The following is a 22,500-nucleotide window of genomic DNA, read 5'->3' as shown; positions in this document are numbered from 1 at the left end:
CTCAGAAATACATTGAAGAAATTGTGTGTTAAACAAAAAGAAAAATCTGTGATTGTATAAATAAGAACAATAAGCTAAAGTATTCACAACGATGTCTAGTTAAATAAATTAGCATGTTACTAATATGAAACTATTTAACAGACCTCTTATAAATTGTGTGAATTGCTTTCTAGTAAAGATTTAACTTCAACCACAGATTATAAGAAAAGGATGTTCTAATAGTTCTGGATTTAATACTCATCAGTTCTAATTGACATAGTTCAGCAAGAGTATTTTTGAAATCTGTAAATGAAGGTGGAGATTCAGATTTCCAGTTTCTGGTTATGATTTTTCTAGCTACTGTCAAAATAGACCATAATAAAGGATACTTAATTCTTCTGACACATTTAGGAATCAGAGTGTTAAACAAAATCAAAGATTTAGTTAAAACTATATTATCAGAGAAAAGGGCTTGAAGGAAATTATTAATATTGTTCCAATATTATTTCAAAGCTATATTGTCATAAACATATGTGATCAGTCCGCTTTGGTCTCTAATTTGCATATCAATTCTAGTTTATGAGGTGTATAAAAAACTCTGTTGAAGAATTTCCATGAGTATAACCTCCACCTAAGTGAGGATTTAGACTGTCTGGATAATTCCAGAATTATTTTCTTATTATCATCAGAGGGTGGGTTGTTATTAGTTAAGGTAAAGTAGTTCCAGTAATTATCAGATAATTTTCTTGTTTCCTTGCTGATTATTTTATAAATTTTTGAAAGTTTATACTCTGTTAATTTCTCTCTATGGGTAAGCATGATTAAAAAGTTAATTAGTTTAGGTAACGGCATTTTTGAACTTGATGGAATATGATTAATTTTATCTGTTATGAATTGTCTACATGCTTGGAGTTGTAACCATAAATTTTTGTTTAGGTCATATTTTATTATTATATAATCTAATGAGTTTAATTTTTCCCTTTCCAAAAGCTGATACCAAAAAATAAGATTTTTATCTTTAAGCTGAGTGATGACAGAAAAATTAGACGAACGAATAACATCTTTTGTGTAGACAACAGGGAAAAGAATAAATATCCAGTATTTGTAATTCATATTTTTATATTTAAAGTTTTGAAGATTTTCTAATAATTTTTTCATATAATAAGGACAGTTGATTTGAAATTTATTTAGCATAAAGATTTTTTTTTAAAAATCCAAATAAATGGATTATTCAATATTAAAAGTTTGTTGGAGTTAGATCTTTCATGGGTATTGAAACAAAGGGCTTCTTAGAATTGTTTCCATCTTGCTGAATAGTATTTATTAGTTAGTAAAGAAAAAATCTTAACTACAGATGATATAGAGTATGAGTCTATATCAGGCAATCCTATTCCTCCTAAAGACCATCTCTCATGTAATGTATAAGAGTTACTCTAGGTTTTTTTGGATCCCCACATAAATTTCAAGATTAACTTGTTAAATTCTTTTATCAATGATTGTGATGGCATAATGATGTGGATTAAATAATATAGAGTATCTTGGGTAATATGATCATTTTAATAATTGAAAGTTTCTGATCCATTGTGACCAATAATTGATTCCATTTGGCTATTAGATTTCTTATATAAGAAATGCAATTGGTATCATTTGAATTTATTATATCATTTATATCTTTATTTAGTATAATTCCTGGGCAAGTTAAAGAATCTGATTTAACTAAGTATTTTGTAAATTTCTGATCCCAATGATTAGTATTTGAATTTATGGAAAATATTTTTGTTTTATTATCATTAAAAATTAGACCAAAACTTTTTAGAGAACCTTCCATAACATCAAAGATATTTTGTAAAGTTTAATTTGTTCCATTAACAGTAAGGAGGATATTGTCAGCAAATAGTTGTACTTTAGGCATAGGTCAGAATTCAAATTAAAGCCCTTTATGTGAGGGTGCATCCTTATATGTTTGACTAAAGGTTCCATAATAAGAGTAAAAAGTAAAGGAGAAAGGGGACATCCTTGTTTAGTTCCTCTATTTATTAATATGTTTTGAGAGATATAAGAACGAATCTTGATATACACCTGACTTCCCTTATAAAGATGTGTTATGAGTTGTATGAATTTATTAGAAAAATTTTAAATTTCTAATGTATAAAACAGATAATCCCAATTAACCGCTTTGAAAGCTCAATTAATGTCCATACTTAAAAGAGTTACATTTGCCTTTGAGTGAAGCACATGCTCTATTACTGTCAGCACTCTCTTGATACTTTCATATGTGTTTCTATTCAAGATGAACCCTGTTTGGTCTTCATCAATTAAGGATGTGGAGGAATTTCTTTAATCTATTAGCATAAATAGATATGAATATTTTATACTCTACATTTAGTAGAGAGATTGGTCTATATGAGGTACATCTAGAGGGATCCTTCTCAGTCTTTAATGTGGGACATATAATAGTGTATTTCCATGAGGGGGATATTAATTAAATCTTGACATAGAAAAAGACTTGGTGTAATAAAGTCAAAGCTTCTTTAGGTATTATCTTATAGATTTCCAGTATAATTGCATAATTTCCTGGAGCCTTGTTTTGTTTTAAAATGTTAATTTGGTATTTGATTTATGACAGCGAGATTGGCTTATCTAAACCATTAATTTGTTGTTCAGTTTATTTATTTGTAGTTTGTTTTTTAATAAAAAAATCTCACCAGATCTTTGGAATCTAATGTAACAGGGCTCTGATTCATTTTATTGAAATATTCTTTAAACTCCATTAGAATATCTCCTATTTCTGTTTCCTTCTTTTTTTAACTGAATAGATCTCTTTAATATGGTAAAGCTTACTGAGTCTCTTGGTCTTAATATCCAATTTATTTAATGCCTTAGGGGTGGTAGAAACTTTATGAATTTAAATCTCTCAAGACTAATCTTAGTCTTATAGTTCAACGTTTCTAAAGATTTACTGTTCAAAGTATTTATTTCATCAATATTACTGGTTTTGTTTGATTGAATTTGTAGTTTTAGTTTATCAATCTTCTCTTGAGGAGTATTTAATTGCTTATCCCAATATTTTTTATTAATATACCATCTTGTTATTTTCCCAAAAAGGTATGCATTTAGGGCATCTCAGAAATATATGTCTGATACATCTTTAGTACTATTGTTGTATTTTGTTGTAAGATTTATAAATAGTTTAATTTCTGATGTAATGAAGACTTTAAAATCTGGTAAAGTGGATAAATAAGCTGGAATTCTTTTAATTTGGGTACAGTAAGTTGAGATGGCTGAGAGTTCAAAAGATATCACATTATGGTCTGATAATGGGCACAAATGTACTTTGACTTTACTTAAATTATTAATTAACAAATTAGATATAGAAACCCTATTAATTCTGGAATATATACCATGTCTATTAGAGAAATGTGTATAAAAAGTGAATCAGGTTCAGCAAAGTCATTAATATCTCTATTATGATATTTGTCTGCAAATTCAGTTAGATCTTTTGCTGATAACAGTATTCTTCCCTTACTAATAACAGCTGAATCTTTTTTCATTAATTATACAATTAAAATCCCCTGCTGGAATGATAATTCCTTTGGATAATTGTACTAACTGATTTAAATGTTGTTTTACAGTGTGAATACCTATCCCAGGAATCCAGTATATACTGATTAAGGTATATATTTTCCTGCTGAATTCCAGAGTAACAGAACAGAACATACCTTTATCATCATTAAATGTATCTATTATTTTAGTGTATGGTAAAGAATTGTTCCATAATATTGTAACACCCCTCTTTTTTCTGATGATGATAGGAACTGGTTAATACTGAGTATTTTTTACTATTAAGTCTATTCAAGTCATCTTTCTTCTTTCAAAAGGTGTGTTTCTTGCTAGAATACAACATTGGGATTAAAAAGTTTCAGATATTTATAAAAACTTCCCCATTTGCAATTATTATTTAACCCATTTATGTTAATTGATAAACATTTAGAAGTTAACATATATAGCAATGTGTTGAGCTTACTTGAGTAATAAGCATTGATATACTAACTATATAAACATCATTTATTAAACCAAAAATATTAAGATGGGTTATGAAAGATCTGTGGTCTAAAAAAAATTATCAAATCTTTTTTTTTTTTTTAATTGTAGACATCACATGAGAACAAATATTAACTATATACAAAGATACTAAAAATGTATAAACCCATATCCCTTTCATGGAGTTAAAGAAAACTCCCAACTTAAACAGACAACCTGATTAAGTTGACCACCTTCTCACTAACAACAGTTAAATCCCCCGCACCACTATTCGAGAATATAAAGTTTTTCATTTTGAAGTAAAATATATTGATATAGATATCCCACATATCCTATTATTTACAGATAAGGTTTTAATATATACTATTATTTACCAAGACATACTAAATGATGCTAGTATCTATAAGTAATTTACAAGTTATACGTAAAACAACTAAGAATAATAACAATATGGAGATATATTACCAAAACGTTTATATGAACTTGGATGAAAATTGAAAGAATCTTACTACTAACTTCCCTATAAGGTCATTTTAACCTCCTGTAGCATTTTGAGTTAGACTGTAGTAGTATCTTTTCTAATTGTACGTTATCAAATGTTCCTTTTAAAATGTATTATAAGATATTAGTTACTACTCTATGTTACTCTGAATATTTCTAGTTTGTACACTGCTAATGCAAAATAATCAAATTGTCTACCGTAAACCATTACTTAGTATAATCAGGATCTACATTTCCTCTTATGAATAAATAACTTACATAAACCCAAGCAAAAAAGGCATAGGAAACTTAGTTTTATATGAATACTCATACAATAATATATATGCAAAAAGAAACAAGATATGTAACCTCAATCAGTATTTATCTGAATAAAATATGTTTTCAGCAAGATTATGTAAAACAGTTAGATCAAATAAGCCCATTTCTTCGACTCTAAAGTATGTTTATATGCATGTGACCGGGTTTTTAAAAGAGAACTCTTATATAAATACTGCAATAAAGTATTAAGAATGTTAACATTGAAATAAAACGTCTACAGAAAACTCAAATAATATAAAACATGAATGTGATATTTAACGTATGTACATGTTTGATGTGATGCCTCTATCAATTGACCAAACTTAGGAGTTGCATGCAAAAATTTGCCTTAATATCAAATTACTCATGTAAACATGACTATATATATCACAACAAGTAGAAGACACTTCAATAACTTTTAAATATGTATGAATAATAAAGCTCTTTGACAATAAAATTAAATACAGATCACTGAAACATACATTTGTTTTGAGTCAGGTATAGAATTAAGCTTTCCCTTCTATTTCAAAATATTATGTTTTAAAATGTAGACATTTAAATAATAAGAGCAGCAAAATAAAATAAATCAACTGTTAGACTGTGTTCCCTTCTTTTTTTTCTTTTCTTTTTGAATAGTTATGAACTGTGTATCTCTAAACTTGTATTGAACCATTCATTTATCATATGTATTTGTTAACACATTAATAAGAATTCCTTCCAGAACTATCAAATACTCATTAGTAGTAAAACTGCACTGCTTCCTGTAACTGTTCTGTTTAGTTAGCTAAGCTGAACTCATTGGCATGTAATTAAAATAACTGACAGGTGCAAGCAATCTCATTTCAGTATTACTATTACTTTACACAACAACTCTGCTGTAAATAGTTTAAAAAATCAACGAAAAACAACCACCAACTTCCCAGAGCAGCAAAGTCCAACAAAAATAAAAGCAAATAATCCAAGAACACTGATGGACCCAAGGAAGGCATGAGTCTCCAGGTTAAAAACTTAATTTATTGTAGGTCATAAACGCTTTCACAGCGACTGCTGCTTCATCAGATAACAAACACATCAAACCAAAGCTGGGTTTTAAAACAGAGAAGTGAAACAGTATTAAGTCATATGACCACAACATTTAAAGAAACATAGCTAAAATATATGCTATTTAAACAGCACATAAAATCATGCACATATAAATGCAACATAAAAACTATATATTTTTTTTATAAAACGTCCTATAAGCAGGTAAAAAAATCCTGATTTAGCTAACAAGAAAACAAACATGTATAATTACAGATGCAACAACAAATACTCTCATCCTGCTAGTGGTCTTGACTTCAGTTTGGGTTTAATGGGTACAAACTCATTCAACACTTGCCCAAAATCTCCCCTCAGCCTGATAATCCACTTAGCTTCCATCTGTTCTGTTTGATTCCGTATATCTCCACCCCTTATAGTCTCAAAGACTTGAAAAATAACAAGAAATTTGAATGTGTACCTAGAATCAGTGACCAGTACATGTTCTGACAAAGCTCTGGTTGAGTTTCCCTTTTGCATATAATAAACATGTTCCTTTATTCTCTCCCTTAAAGCCCTGTCAGTAGTTCCTATATAAAATTTGGAGCATTCCTTACAGTGGGCTAAATATACAACATGTTCCTTACTGCAAGTAGCAAATATATAACACTCATAATCCCTTTTTTGATCTGGATGTGTAACTTTTACACTGCTATCAATGTATGAGCACATTGAACACCTACCACAAGGCATCATAACTTTGTTTCTGTCCTGCACAGGATCCATGATGGGGTGACAAAGCTGCCTTTTCAATGATTTCATGTTTCTAAATAGGAATCTGGGAGTAGTGTCTATCAACTTATTGATGTCACGGTCCATTGTTAAAATTCCCCAGTACCTCTTAATAACATTCATATAGGAAGAAACATCAGATTAATAATATAGGGGAACCCTAAGTTTATAGCCCTTTCTTTTATCCTTCATTGCCTGTTGGGTCCTTCTAGAAAAATAAGTGTTAGCTGTGCTAGATCTAAGAGACTGAACCTAAACTATGTTCCTTAAAATATTATGTGTATCATAACCTCTATCAACCAGTTCAGTGTGTAAAATATTAAGTTGGTTGTCAAAATCACTATCCTGAACATTAAGCCTAGAAGCTCTAAATATTTGACTCCTGACAACATTCTGAAAAATATGGGGGAGGGGGTCCATGCTGTCTCTAGCTAATAAATGATTACCACAACATGGCTTCCTATATAATCTGGTAAACAAACCCCCATCACCATCCATCTCTACAGTGACATCCAAAAAATCTATTTTACTAGAGGACATATTAGAAGTAAATCTTATAAATGTAGTGTTGTTAATGTATTTATCAAATTCCCTAAGTTCATCTTCTGTTTCATTCCACAGAAGGAACAAATCATCCATGAACCTTTCATAAAATACTACTTGTTGTTTATAGGGTCCATTGAAAATATATTTGTCCTCCCATACAGCCATGACTGAATCAGTGTAGCTGTTGGCACAAGATGGCAGGAATTATAATTTAAATAAAGAAGCACATAGCTATACCATTCCACTGCCAAAAGATTCTTTCATTAAACAAGAACACATTGTTCTCTAATACACACTGTAACAGAACCTTAACAAGCATACTCTCTGACTCATCAAACTGTGAATGCAACCTCAAAATTTTTTGTATTATACCCAAACCCAAGTCATTGGGTATGACGGTAAATAAAGAGGTCACACCAAGGTGACCAACAGCAGATTTCTGGTAGCAACAGTAGATTATTCCAAAAGAGTATATAAATTACTCAAAAAATGCTGGGTATCTTTCAAAACATGTGGTATGGCACTAAGCAGTGGTCTCAAGGCCTTTTCTAAATAAAAAGATATGGGTTTGGTACCAGTTGCATCCTGCAACTATAGTACGCATAGGTGGATTTATTCTATTCTTATGCAACTTGGGTAACCCTTGTATGATGGGAAGTAAAGGATCTTTTACTAAAAATAGTCAAGTAGCTCTTTCTGTAATAATTTCTGTTGATATAACTTATTCAGGGTGCATCTAGTGTTAATTTCCATCTGTTTAACTTTGTTTTTACTAATAACCAAAGAAAATGTATCATCTTTAAGTAAATTGCTCATGGCCTCATTGTACCAGACCAAATCTAAAACTGCTACCGGCCCATCCTTATCTGCAGGCCTGATAATTATGTCACAGTTATTCTGAAGTTGATTCAGAGCTAAATGTGCTTCTTTAGTTAAATTATAATTCCTATGCATTCTGTTTTTTGATTCCTTTAACTTATAAATATCCTGAATACACAGTTTCTCAAATGCATTAATAAGGGTATTCACAGCAGGTACAAACGTAATAGGCCTTATGAAGCAATTAGATTCAGCATAACATTCATTACTATCATTGTATAGCAGTTTTAAAGTAAGATTTTTAGTAAAAAGTTTCACATCTAAAATAACATCACTATAATCAAAATACCTTGCAGGTATAATTTCTTTAACACATTATGCTCACATTCAGTAAGACTGTAAGTAGATAAGTTCCAAACTAGGTGATTTTTTCCTTCATAAACACATTCTTGATGTTCGGTGTCCCTATAAGATCATCTTCGGGCTTCCTCTTCTGCCTGCCCCGACTTCGTGAGCATGTTTGCTTGTTTTGATGGCTCTAAAATTTATAGGCAGAGGGAACAGAAGTCTGTGTGACCCTAAAGGGTGTTAGGCTCCAGAAACAAACAAATTGCTTTGTGAAAGTGCATTGTTGACAACAATACCTTCTGTGCTATGCACTTGTGCTGTAACAGTAAAAGTTTTCTTCCTGGCACCAAGATCTTTAGGTGCTTCACTATTCTGCCTGGATACAGTTGATGTCAACTAAGAATCACTGGCAGAGTCCACCACTATATTAACTGAAGGAATAGTTTCATTAGTCACAGCTGTTTGAGTAGTTACCATAGTATCAATGGGATCTATATTCTCAGACACACCTTCCTTTGATTCACTGTAGCTTGGTCAGGTAAAAATATGGCCCTGTTTAAAGTCAAGGTGATCCCTTGCTAAATTTTTATGCTTGATTTTAACTAATTTACGTTCATATACCAAAATAGTGTCAGTAAGCTCAAGCATGTATCTGTCAACCACCTCTATTTGAAACAAATTAAGTGGCTCTGTGTACTGCTGCTCAGGTGCATGCATCAACTGTTCTATTTCTTTTTTGGAAGAAATAATAAGGAGCTTAAGATATTCAATACTGCAGAGAATGTTAACCTTCTGCCATTCAGTTAATAACTCCACATCTGAGTCTGCCTGCACTGGCATTTTTAACACCCGTAAGCCTCTTGGAATTATTTCTTCCTTTACACAGACTTGCAAATGGTATGACTGATGCTGAAAATGTTTAAGCTTAAAAAGATTTTTCTCTATAGAATGTAACTTACTTTTTAGTTGTAGTACATCTACAGGAGGCACATTTTCCCATGGCATTCAAGTTGTTCTTAAGTAAAGGATTGCCTTTGTCATGAATAATATTATAAAGTCTCCCCAAACCTTTAGGTTTATCATGCTGCAGATTCTCTGGTGTATAATCCAATTTGATAACATCATGCCCTTTAGCATTGCAGCACAGTGCTGTATTTGAGGCCTTCATGTAGGCCTTGACCTTTTTCCTGGCCTGTGAGAAGGACATTATTGAGGTGTGGAGACTACAGCATCACAGACAGTGGGTTGAAATAATGTCCACGGTTTAGATTTCTGTGATATGTCCTCAGTTTTGCATGCTATGGTTGGCCATCGTAAACAGACCTTCTGATTATGTGGCAGTTTCCTGTTTAACAATGTGGGTTGAGGTTAGTAAGGAGACAGACAGATGTGAGTGTCATATACCATTTGCATCAGATTATGCATCCTGCTGCAGTAGCCACTGGTCTTTCAGCTGTGTCTGTTTGTAGGGGAGGACTTTGACACATGTCCCTGTCACTTGACCATTCCCCCCAACCCTTTATGTATGGGTGTTGTGTGGATTCCCTGTTCTAGGTGTTTGGGGGGTATGATAGGTCTCTAGCAGGTAGCTGAACATACTGATGCATATGTTGCAGGCTGCAGCCGCTACATTCCGCCCAGGAGCCATACTGGGGATTGTGAACACATTGTGGGACAGCAAGCTGTATATGTCAGTGAGGGAGCAATGTCAGCTGTGTTGTCACAGCAAAGCCAGGGTGAGGGTATCCATAACAGTCCAGGTGAGGCCTGTTATGGCCTCTGGTATATATGTTATGTAATAGTGCCATCCAGAGAGTGGTAGGTGACATTCAGGACACCTATACATATTTATGAACTGTGTCCCAACCTACAGCCTTTGAGATATTAATATGGGTGGCAGTTCTGCTTAAAATTGCATGGCTCAGTCATTTAATTGTTCTGACAACCATGTACTTGACATGCAACAAACTGGAATGGAAGGCAGGACTGTGGGTGGACAAATGTTAAGCATGCTAGGAATGTAACAGATCAAACTATGGAGTCAATACTATAGCAGGTATATTTGCCAAGACATATGTGCATGCATACAATATGTTACACAGTACTGGTATGAACATATGTGATCGGATGTGTATGAGGTGTGACACTGAATTATCTGTCATGTTTCATAATCTCAATATGTACTGACTTGCCAGTACATCAGCACACAACATATGCTGTGTGACATCTGTGCCAAATGTAGGTGGCACAAATCTGGACATTCTGCAACAGTCTGCAGTTGTCATCTCTACCTGAAATCATAGGCCTCAAGTACATCCGTCAACAGTTATTTGTCTGGGTACTGGTTTGGTGTCTGTATCATAAACCCAAGTATGTTGTCATTTGTCCCATTATATGTACAAGCAGTGTGTCACTGGTAATATGGATATGTTTATGGAAACACCTCTGACCCCTCACAGCTTGGTGACCCTATGGGCTAATGCACTGTGCTGTAGTTAACAGGGTCCTAGGTTTGAAACTTGGCAGGTTCTGAATATTTTTCTGCTGTGCATCACTGATAAACAGGGGAAGCAGCTGTTAGCCTTCAAAGATGAGTGGCTTAGTGGGCTAATGCATTGTGCTGTAGTTGACAAAGTCCTGGGTTTGAAACTTGGCAAGGGCTAAATATTTTTCTGTACATCACTGAAAACAGGATAAGTTTATGGTAACACCTGTTAGTCCTCACATCTGAGTGGCCTGGTGGGCAAATGCCCCATGTCATAGTTGGCAGGGTCATGGGTTTGAGACTTACCAGGGTGATAATTTTGCTGATGTGCAGAACAGTGCCAGACAGACAGAAGGTGATTAAAGCAGCTTTAAGCAGGTTTGTGTGGGTTTGCTCAACCCTCCTCAATGCCAAGTGGCACTTAGTCCTGCTTAAACCTGTGCTATTTCCAAAAAAAGAAAAGAAAAAAGGGATGATAGGAAAGTGGTGAAATGAGGGCAAACAGGGGGAAAAACGATATGAAAGGCAGGTAAGGATGTGCAGGATGGGTATAGGAATGGACAATAGCTCTCCATTTCTTGTATACTAACAGCTGTGCATGTTGTGGACAATTTTGAAATTGGAGCCTCATATCCCGGAGGCAGGGGTGTGGGTGGCATAACTTTGTTGATTAATTTCTGTGATGATTGATTGCTGACAGTGTAGATGTGGGTGAAATGGAGAGCTATGTATGGTGCAATTTTTTTTGCGGGACAGATGCCCTTTTTTTAAGGAGAGAGTGGGATGTTGGGGAAGGGATATAGATACGTCTGGGGAGGTAAGTTGGGTAGGAGAGGTAGCATTTGCAAACAGACAAGAAAGAAAAGACAGCAGACAGGTGCAGTGTATGACACATGAGGGGGTAAACACCTTGGATGGGGAGGGCATTGTGGAATTGGAGGACCAAGTGCCTCCAGACAGCAGCAGTGGAATTGAGCTCCCCACCCTTGGGTAGTCACCACTGTTCCTTCACGGCCCCAAAGGTGGCTGTGCTGGGGTCTGAGTGCTCCAGGTGTGCCAGTGTGCCCTTGATCTGGTGCAGTTGATTGTCCATATCATGCTGGGCAATCCTGCACACCATCCCTGGGAGCTGTTGCCGGGTGACCACTCCCCCTCCGGGCCAGAGGCCATGGGGAGGATGGGCCCCATCCTCTGAGGTGGTTCCACTTGTGGGTGGTGTAGGACCAGCAGAGAGGACAGCTCCAGGTTGGGTCCCAGATGTGCTGGGACCCAGTATCATGGCCAGAGGAGGTGGGGTAGGTGGGTCTGCAGGTACCGGCCTACCCATTCATGCTATGGTGTTGAGGAGTTTGTCAAAGTGTATAGGTTAGTTATGCACAGAACATTTAAATGTTAATTATAACAGCATGCATGGGTGTTCCAATTAACCCAGAACAATAAAATTGCATAGCACACAGAACACAACAGTAAATGGGATAACAGTTGGTATTATAACAGCATGCCAGTAACATTTATGGTAAAAGGCCAATAGCATTGGTATTTCAACAAGGTATGCTAGTATGCAACCATTGTAATATATAACAACAATTAAACACAGCACCCAATATAAGGTTTTGAGAACAACTTATGTGAAATGGAAACCATACCCATAGTAAAACAATAATAATATTTGTGATGTAGATAAGGGGTGGGAGGAGAGAAAGACATTCCATTAACAACAGTATAGGCTTATATTTATTGCAACAGTACTGTTCTATACTCTACAGATCTGTCCTCACTGTTATGTCTACTAGTGCCCTATATCTTTTGTAGCATGTACATGCCTCTCAAGCTATCCACATGGGATGGTATGGGCCAAGCTGTAAAACCTACAGGTACACTACTAGAGGGGGCTATTACATATCGGGGGATATATATGAATACCAAGGTGTACTATGCACTGATGTTGTGTGAGTGTGCTACTGACATATTTTGACTGTATGTTAAATCTGTGTCCGATGGTTTTGGCAACAGCGATCACTATCTGTGACAGTGTGACACTTGAGAGACATGTATCATGCATAGTACAGAGAGATACACATATTCTGCTGTCCTTGGCTGGCATGGAGTTAGATTATCAGCAGACTATCACAGACACACCAGACATACAGCCATAACAACGATAAACAGTTTTATTTGTCTTATTAACTTGGAATAGTAGTGTACTTGTGGACGTTTAATTTAATGCAGTCATCACCATGCTGAACAATGCTGTTTACACACCAGTACATCTGGAGACACGAATAAGTATACCATTGGAACAACTAGGATGGACAATGTATTTACCTGCAATTCCTGTGGGAGAACATCTATTAACAATACATAACTGTTTTTATGCATATTCAGTAGTACTTGTCTGTTTCTATAAATATATATTAGTACTTGTCCTTGGATTCGAGCCCCAGTCTGTGTGTGGAAAAATGAACAACATGCATATCACTTAGCAAAATGAGCTACTGAGCCACTGCTTTGCATTAAATGACTGATATGTGCCTACAGCTCACCTGGTAACAAAGTATAACCTGGTAATGTGGGTAGAGTGTCACACAAGACTGCAGTAACACTTGACTACACATGCATAAGATTCATGCATGACAAATAGTAGGTGAACTATGTATTAATACTTGGAATGCAAGTGTGCACATTTAACCCCTAGTGGATGGGAATATGTGTGATGTGCACAGACCATATCAGAGTTCTGGGTTGCCTACCTGACCCATATAAAGTTGCAGATGGTATATTTGCAGTCTACAGCTATTACACTTTCATACTTGCCTGCATCAGCATAACTATGTTTAGGAATGCATATAGCTGAAATGCAAAGGTTAACACAAGACAACCCTGAGGGAAACACACTATACCACCTTATACATTACTTTTCCAGGTTCAGATCTTATAGTGCAGAACAAATATTATAATGCAGTATATCTTGTAGTACAGCTCCACATCTACACTTTAGAAAAACAGTTCTTTATCAACCAACCTTCAGTCACTTCATGTTATTATACCCATGTTTACTTCAAAGCACTTGTAATACATAATTTCTTGACCAACAGCCCAAAATACACACCACATTTGCCACAAGAAACCTTTATTGAGGGTGATATGACACAGTTAACAGGCTTTTTATTCTTGAACACTTTACATAATGCAGGCATTGAAAGCAGCTGTTATTCCACATTATATGCATTACTAACTTTATTTACTTAATAATTCTGACTGCAGGTGTACTTTATTTCCTGAAATTTATGATTGCAGATGATTTATTCCCTTCACGTTATGAATCCAGTTGTACTTTATTACCAGAACATCATTATTAATACAGTATACTCTTTTTATTCCTTAATATTATTAATGCAGTAGTAAATTGCTTTCCTTAACATTATCAAGTTTCATGCTTTCATGTATATTGAACTGTACCTGGCATTAGTCACTTATATCAGTCCAGGTCTATGAACACATTCATTGCAGTAAACTCAAAACAGAATATACCTACTGGCAGTTATTACTGTACTGTTTCTTAATTATATTAGTATATATTGCAAGATATATCTGTGCTCATCACACTCTCAGTGCAACCTGGGCAGATACCATGCATTAGCCTCCAGGTTGTGAGCTCTCTCCTCCGCAGCTGTGGGGAGAGAAACACACCATTATGTGTACCTGTCTATCAGATATTCATACTAGACTTTGGTAAATCAACACTTTCTATACCTACAAGCTTGTGGGGCATTGTCATCCCGAGCATCTTGGATTCACTGGGCCAAGAGTTCCCCCTTCCTATGCTTCAGGTCATCGTAGTGGTGACACACCTGCTCGCCAGTGCGGGAGATGCCAGTTGCATTGGTGAGGTCATGTGCCAGCCAGTCTTAGGCCTCATATTTGTATTCGGACCCCTGGTACTAGCCCTGCAGTAGCCAGATGTCATGGTCTTTTACAAGGAACCCAACCATGACCCTGGACTCCAACATGCCCCACCGCTACACCCAAAAGCACGCACCTTCTCCAACTCCTGCCATAGCTCCTGCATGGATCAAACTGCAACAGGCTCTGGCTGTATTCCCACCTGTTCAGCTTAAATAAGGCTGTTTTCCCACCCTTTGCTGACCACTGGATTATTTTTAAAAATGCTAAGTGAAGCTTAGCACCGCACAAACCAGCTAAGCTTAGCTGAGCAGTGCTTAAACTGGCATTGCTTAGGGAGGGTGGCCTAATGGTTAAGGTGTTTGCCTTACAAACACAAGGTGTAGGGTTTCAGTCTCACAAGGGATAATTGGCTAGGCTTAAAATGGCTCGCAAGGGCAGTTAGCTTAGTACTAATCTATGAACCTATGAACCTATGGTGGTGCACAAACCAGCTTAGCTTAGCTGAGAACTGCTTAAATGGGCATTCCTTAGCAGTGCCCAAACCAGTTAAGTGAAGCTGCGCATTGCTCAGTACTGCTAAACCGGGTTCTGTTTAAACATTGCTTAGCTTGGCTTAGCAATGCTTAGCAAAGCTTAGCTATGGGCAAGCCAGATTTTTTAAAAAAATTATTATTGAAAGTAATTCTTCATTAATGATACTTTATTATTATGTGTATCTATTTCACTTTTATATCTTCTAAACGTATGCATTTAACTACATTATCTTGGAGTGTGACTTTAATGTATTGGACACTTGTATGCAACTGAGGCTTTTATCCTTGGATCTTGACTGAAAATGGGCTTCTGGTCCAGCTGGACTAACTCGGGTAACAAATGTCAGTGTATACATAATACAAAAAAAATTATTATAATATTTTCCTATCACATGTAAAAGCTGACTGGCCCGTATTCGAACTGTGCACCTACTGTACAAAAGGCCGTGATTGTAACCATTTAGCTACCGAGGATAGGCTGATTATAGCTAAACATTTCTATATAGCTCTCAGTTATGTTTAAGTACTGCAGAGCACAGAGCCGCACAAACCCACTTAGCCATGCTTAAACTTGACCTTTCCAAAAAAATTAAATGCATCCGGTTTCTATATTTACATGTCTGGCACGTATCTATTGCTAAGCAATGTGCCACGCAAACACAAAAAAGAATTAAAAAAAAATTATTTAAACATATTTCACTTTATTATTTAAGTGCCATCCAGCCCTTTCACAGTGCATTGTGTGTGTTACTCATCTGTGGACACTGTAACACATCCCTTACACCAATTCTGTAACCATGTTACATGGATCTCTCTCTCAGCAGAGCGCCTTTATTATTATGCAAGGCTCACTGCCGAGGGGGAGCTGCAGATACAGCTACAGTACACTCTGTATAGGACTTACACTATTCCTACACAGAGTTTATTAAATCTGGGGGAAAGATATGGTAGGGGAAAGAATAAGCAAAATAAAAGATTTTGTTGCACACTCTGACGACTGTTTGTTTGTTAATTTACTTATGCATTGAATGATTTATTTCTATTTGTTAACCAGGAATATCTCATAGGGCCATAAAAGATCCCTTTTCAACAGAGGTCTTTGGAAAAAAGCTCAATTTTAAGTATACAAAACATTTTTTTTTTAGATTAGTAGTTTTATAAATCAGTATCTTAATATTAATAAACAAACACAGATAACATTATTATATAATTGCTACTACCAGTAAAGAGGAAGTAAAGTTGTTAGCCTGTGATGTGAAAATAGCTTTTGATGTGACATGTCATGATGACCTGTGGGGAGTTTTAGAGAGTTATAGCATAAGGCCTAGAATCATGAACATGATGAAAAAGGCCTGTGAGGATCCATGGAATTGGATGCTGGTTTATGGATGTCTGGGAAGTAGGTGAAATGTAAAGAAAGGTGTTAAACAAGGCTGTCCCTCAAGTGGAATACGGTTTGGACTACTAATAAATGCTGCTCTGAAATAATGTTAGTTTACTTTGGCATCTGCAAGTTGATTATATTAAAAGATACTATATTAACATTGCTTTGAGCAAATGTCGAATACGGTTTTAATGGCTTAGAGTCTAAGTTGAAGGAAGTAGGCCTCTGACTTGAGCAAGACTGAAAGTAATGGATATGAGATGCTACTTTAATTGAAGGAGTGTCTTTTGATAAACAGGATGCAAATGATTTGAGAATTAGGTTTGCTACACAAGAATATGAAACAGAGCCAGTGGAATATAGTTACTTGTCTTTTTCAGATGTGTATGATTATAGCAACAGTTTTCATTTGCATGTATCCTTTGATAATGTGTATGTAGTACTAGCCAATGTATTAAATGGTATTGTCAATAAAGGGTCTGACTTTTTTAATAAGTGTCATGGGAATTTGTACATCTGCCTGAGCTACCACCAGCTGAGGTAGATTGGACCTCATTATAATTATTCATTCTAAGGATGGTTAGTTTGAAAAAATGCAATCCTTTAAAACACTTTCTTATGAATCTGTTAAGTCTAACATGAAAAATGTTAGTGTTCAACAAAACAAAACCATTCTATTTGAAAACTTTTTGCAAAGCAGAGATGTTCTTGTTTCTGAGATCTGAGAACTATATTTGGTTATTTAATATTTCATGAAGCAAGAGGCATTTCTCCCAAAACTGAGACTGTGGAGCAAAAGTAACAGTGAAGAAAAAAAATAATTTGGTCCACAACACACACACACACACACACACACACACACACACACACACACACACACATGCACGCACGCACGCACACACACACACACACACACACACACACACACACACACACACACTCACACACACACACACACACACACACACACACACACACACACACACACACACACACACACACACACACAAATATGTATGCTGCATCTCTTGAAAAAAGCACACTTAAGAAAACCGTGTGGTGCTTAATAAAAGGTGAAACAGCCATGGCCTATAGAAGGCTATTTACTTAAAGAAATACAAATATAAATAAAATTAAATTAAATTTGGATCAGACTGGGTGAAAAGAAGAAGAAAAAAAATTGCATATGGAAAATATTAATAATAACAGCTTTTGTCATATGTTGGAGTTAATTGATGCTGCTTAACAATAACTGTATTGTTTGGATTAGTCCTTCATGTTGACTTTAAGGAAAAAAATACATTATAAAATAAGAAATACTGAGTTAATAAAAATAGCAGTTCAGGACATTCATTTTTCCTTCTCTATTTTGTGTCATTCTACTAATGAGATTTCAGTGGCATTTTGAACAGGCTTCTATTGACAGTTAATGTACATTGCAGGACTACTTTGTATTTCCATAGTTCTAACCCAAAGCCATTTTGAGGAACAGTAGTTCATTTTTTGAGTAGCCACTGATACTGCCTCTTAATAAGGAATTAACGGTTAGCTGGTTAAAAAGACCAGACTGCTGGTCATTCATTGTTATTTTTTTAAGCATTCATTCACTCATGCAGTCATTCATTAATTCTCTGATTACCTATCGAATTCACTCCAGCACTGCAGGGGAGCAAAGATCAATCCCAAAACCTAGAGGGGAAAGGAAGACAAAGTAATCCTGAGTGGGGTACTAACCCATCATGGTATACACATACACCTCACTCTCACATGGCACACTTACCTACAATTAATTTGAAGGATCATTATTTCACCCAAAGCAGATGCTTAAGATATTGAAGGAAATTGTTGCATCTGGTAAAACCTCATATAGACACAGGGAGGGAATACAAATTCTAAACTGAAGGCCCTCCCATGGAAAGCTGAACTCTAGAATCAAGTACAGTATTGTGTTATTTCTGTGTAAAAATGTGTTTTTTCTTTAAAAAATTCTATTATCATTTCATCCATGTTTCTGTGATTATTTTGGATTCTAATATTTGAACATATTAAAGGTTCATTTACAAGGATGCAACATCAGGGCAAATATTTAAGAAGAACATCTAATCACTAGAATAAGCAACATCCAAAGTCCTGCATCTAATGATGCAACATAGGTTGTTAAAGGCAGCTCAGAATAGCTTTGTCAGTGAAACTTAATAGCAGATGCATTTCAGAAAGAACAAATAGAGCAGCTGGTACTATGGTGCAATAGGAGAAATGATTCAGCACAGGCAAAAATAGAGGAGAAGTTGTCAGAGCAAGACTGCAATAAATTTGACTGGTAAGCTGCTCTGGAAAACAGGAAATACAGCACATTGGTGGAATTGTTACTATAGCCATTGGTATAAAGACAATTGTTTTTTCACATCAGTGATGTGTTGGCAAAGCTGTGCGAGAGGACAAGCCAAGGTTCTGTTTCTGCCCAAACTAGTGGTAGCTCAAGTAGATGTAAAATATCCCATTGCACTTATAAAAAGAAGAGTGTGAGGGGGTCCCTGGCTCTCTAGCCAAAGTTCATTTAGTCAGTATGAATACCATCTCTGGTCTCCACTGGTGAAAAGTAAAGCAAAAATAAAAATAAAAAAATGATATGATCTCTTCCTCACAGCTCAAAGTCCTAAGATTAATTTCTGACATCTAGTCAGTGCCTGTATGGACTTCTGCACACAACCCACATGTCTGCATGGGAATTCTTGATGTACCCTGGGTTCACATCTCAAAAGCATCCTGAATGATTATATACATGTAAATGTCCATTTACATACTATATTTATCTTAGCCCTTCTGGCCTTAGGCATGGGAAAGGGGACTGAGAAGAAGAGGCTTGTTTGTCTTGTTTAACAGATAAAGAAAATTTAATTAGAATATGGCTGGAGATATTAAGTTGTTTTGTTCAATCCCAGATTTCCAGTAATTTATGTACTATTTTTCATGAAAACGGAAGCTAAAGCCATATTCTCTAACAGAACAAATTTCTACAACTAAAGTTAAACCAGCCACAAACTCTTTTACCATCACATAATAAACTAATACAATTCCTATATTATGGAAACAGCATGCCAAATCCCACAAACATTAAGAAATGTGATTCATCATTTCCTGCTTTTCACATACCAGAATTAATAGAAATGAAAAACATCTGCACAAGATAAAGCAATATGAAAGTAGCTTAATCACATTTACAAGTGTTATTCTGAAAAGCATCCCGCATCGTTAGCATCCAGCTTTTTAGGATAATAAACTGTTAATAATTCAGATAATAATTATCCTAGTCATATTTCTCTAGCAAAGGAACAAGTTGTTAGCTTTCATACTGTGCTTTGCATGTTCATCACAGTGTAGTAAAGTGAATTGATAAACCTTCTTGAAATTGTATGCAGTGGGATTATATTTTTGTTAGATGGCAGTTAGATGGCAACTGCATTGATAGAGATTGCTGCAGCTGAATTTTATCTTAACTGAAAATTTAATTTTCTTTCACTATTCAGAAATCTTGCCTATATCATGTATAGGTACAGGTAAATATAAGCCTTACTAAATTTTATGAACTGCATAATGTATTATAATAAAACACTGCCCTGTGTACTTCAAAACTGGCATGTCCTTTTGCAGAAAAATTTATAGTACTGGTAGCTTATAAAAGTAAAAGAATTAACTATCTTCCAGTATGAATTAGCAAATGAAACTTTCTTTAGATGAAATATTGTAGACAGACTATAACTGAATCTTTTCATTCTCAATGAGAATCCAAAGTCCTTGTCAAATTAAAAGAACTTAATGTTGCATTTTGTTGGTTTATTTCAGGATAGCATTTTTTTAAAACTAGACAGTTGAAAGTTTAGTAGTGTTGTTTATTTAATAGAAATGACACTTCTCTTTTGAATATGGCCTGGTGTACATATTTATTTTCTACCTCTGGAAAGCAATACCTGTTTGTGCACCCTGCCACAACCCCCCCCCCCCGCCTCCATGCGCATACAAAAGACTTACATTGCATTCTCTGTGTATGTTTGTACATTTGACTTTACAAACTACAGGAGGTGCACAGTAACAATTTCTGTCAAGCCTAGGGCTGTAGACATGACAGTACAGAAACTAACAATGAGAACTTTAGTTATTAGAAAAATATATAAACTGATGGAAAGACTTACCCTTATTATTTTATAAAGTCATACCCCCGGATTTACTAATCTGCTGTGCAGGACTAAACTAGTCCTGCATGTAAGCAGCAGTTTAAGAGGAGAATGGCAGCGCACCATGCATATTAATGAAGGTGCGCTGCCTGAGCTCCAAATCCTACACTGAGCGGGGACGAGTGCAGGAGGCGTGTCTGAGAGCAGAGCTCTCAGAATAAAATGCCCCTGCAAAGTAGAACAGAAGAAAGTGTAAATAAATGAGTGAGACCACACATAGGTGTCTGCATATCCCCACCAACAGTCCCCATGGGTTCAACAGCAACAGTACATTGAAATAAAATGAAGAAACCTTTGTACTTATTTTTTTTTAAACCCCGAGTACAGCTAACTGTAGGTGCGCAGGTTTGCCCATCGCTTAGCTACGGTTAAAGCAGCTGAAAAGGCTGAAGAGGATAACAAGGAATATATATGCAAATGAAGCAGCACAGCAATAGTGTAGTGATTAGATCATCCACCTAACAAACAGGCATTGCCGGTTTGAGTCCCACTGCAGCACATATCATTTTCCATGTGAAATCTGTATATGAACATATTTTTACATCATTTTGCCGTATAACCTACATAATAACATTTAAATGTGAACTGGAGTACTGCATGAAATGCACATGTGAAGTGTCATTGTCATAATGAATAAGGCAATAGTAAGCAGGTTTAAACACAAATAAGCAGCAGTAAGTGTGTCTAAGTGCGTTTGCTCGGGGGTAAGCATTGCCTACACCGATTTAGCAAAGTAGAAGCTAACTGAGTGCAAGAAACTGTAACCGGAGGTTAGCAGTGCTTTCCATCGTGCAAACCCATGCAAACCTGCTTACAACTGCTTTAAAGTGCCTTAATCACTCTGGATCCAACAGCCCATGTTCTGCCCAGCAACAAAATAAACTGCCTCTGCAAGGCTCAAACTTAGGACCCTGTACACTATAGTCACAGTAGTTCACCACTAAGCCATCATAGCAATAGATGTACATGAGGTATCAACAAACTAATTCTCACCACAGGAAAATCAAACTAAACGTGAACTGAATCTATGTACAGTGTGAAGTGGTATAACCTGAACTGGAGTACTGCAGTAAGGGCAGATGTGAGGTGTTATTGCAATAAAGTGTTGAAGTTCCCAGGACCGCATACAGCATACGTACACATGAATCAAGGATACAAGAACATATATAACATGTAATGAAGAAGACATCAATGCCAAAAGGCAAATATCATGCAAATCGAATATTAAGCACTACTAAGCATTGCACAGCACTGCTACCCAGACTACTGGCAGGATACTACCAGTGGGAGAAATAGTGTCAACCTGCAAAGTCAAATCCTAAACAAACGCATGTTCGTCCCTAGTGGGACAACCCCAAACATACTGCTAAAAAGAGTCCTCGGGATAACATACCATGCCTTATGGGTAAGCAAAGAAGGATATATATGTTCATGGACTGAATGTGTGGGAACCCTGAAGATACATGGGGTGAGACAACTTGCATGATGGGTCCCGAGAAGTAGAGAGTGGGCAATGTGCAGTGGTGTAGTGAGATTCGGATGGAAACTGTAGGATGGATGATTGATGTGGAGGAGGGAGAGACTGGAGGGAATGATGGGTAAGACATTATGGGCTGAGGC

Source organism: Protopterus annectens, chromosome 2.part0 (genome assembly GCF_019279795.1).
Source record: "Protopterus annectens isolate FY-2018-M chromosome 2.part0, PAN1.0, whole genome shotgun sequence".
Classification (NCBI taxonomy): domain Eukaryota; kingdom Metazoa; phylum Chordata; order Ceratodontiformes; family Protopteridae; genus Protopterus; species Protopterus annectens.
This window is presented reverse-complemented; position numbering follows the sequence as displayed.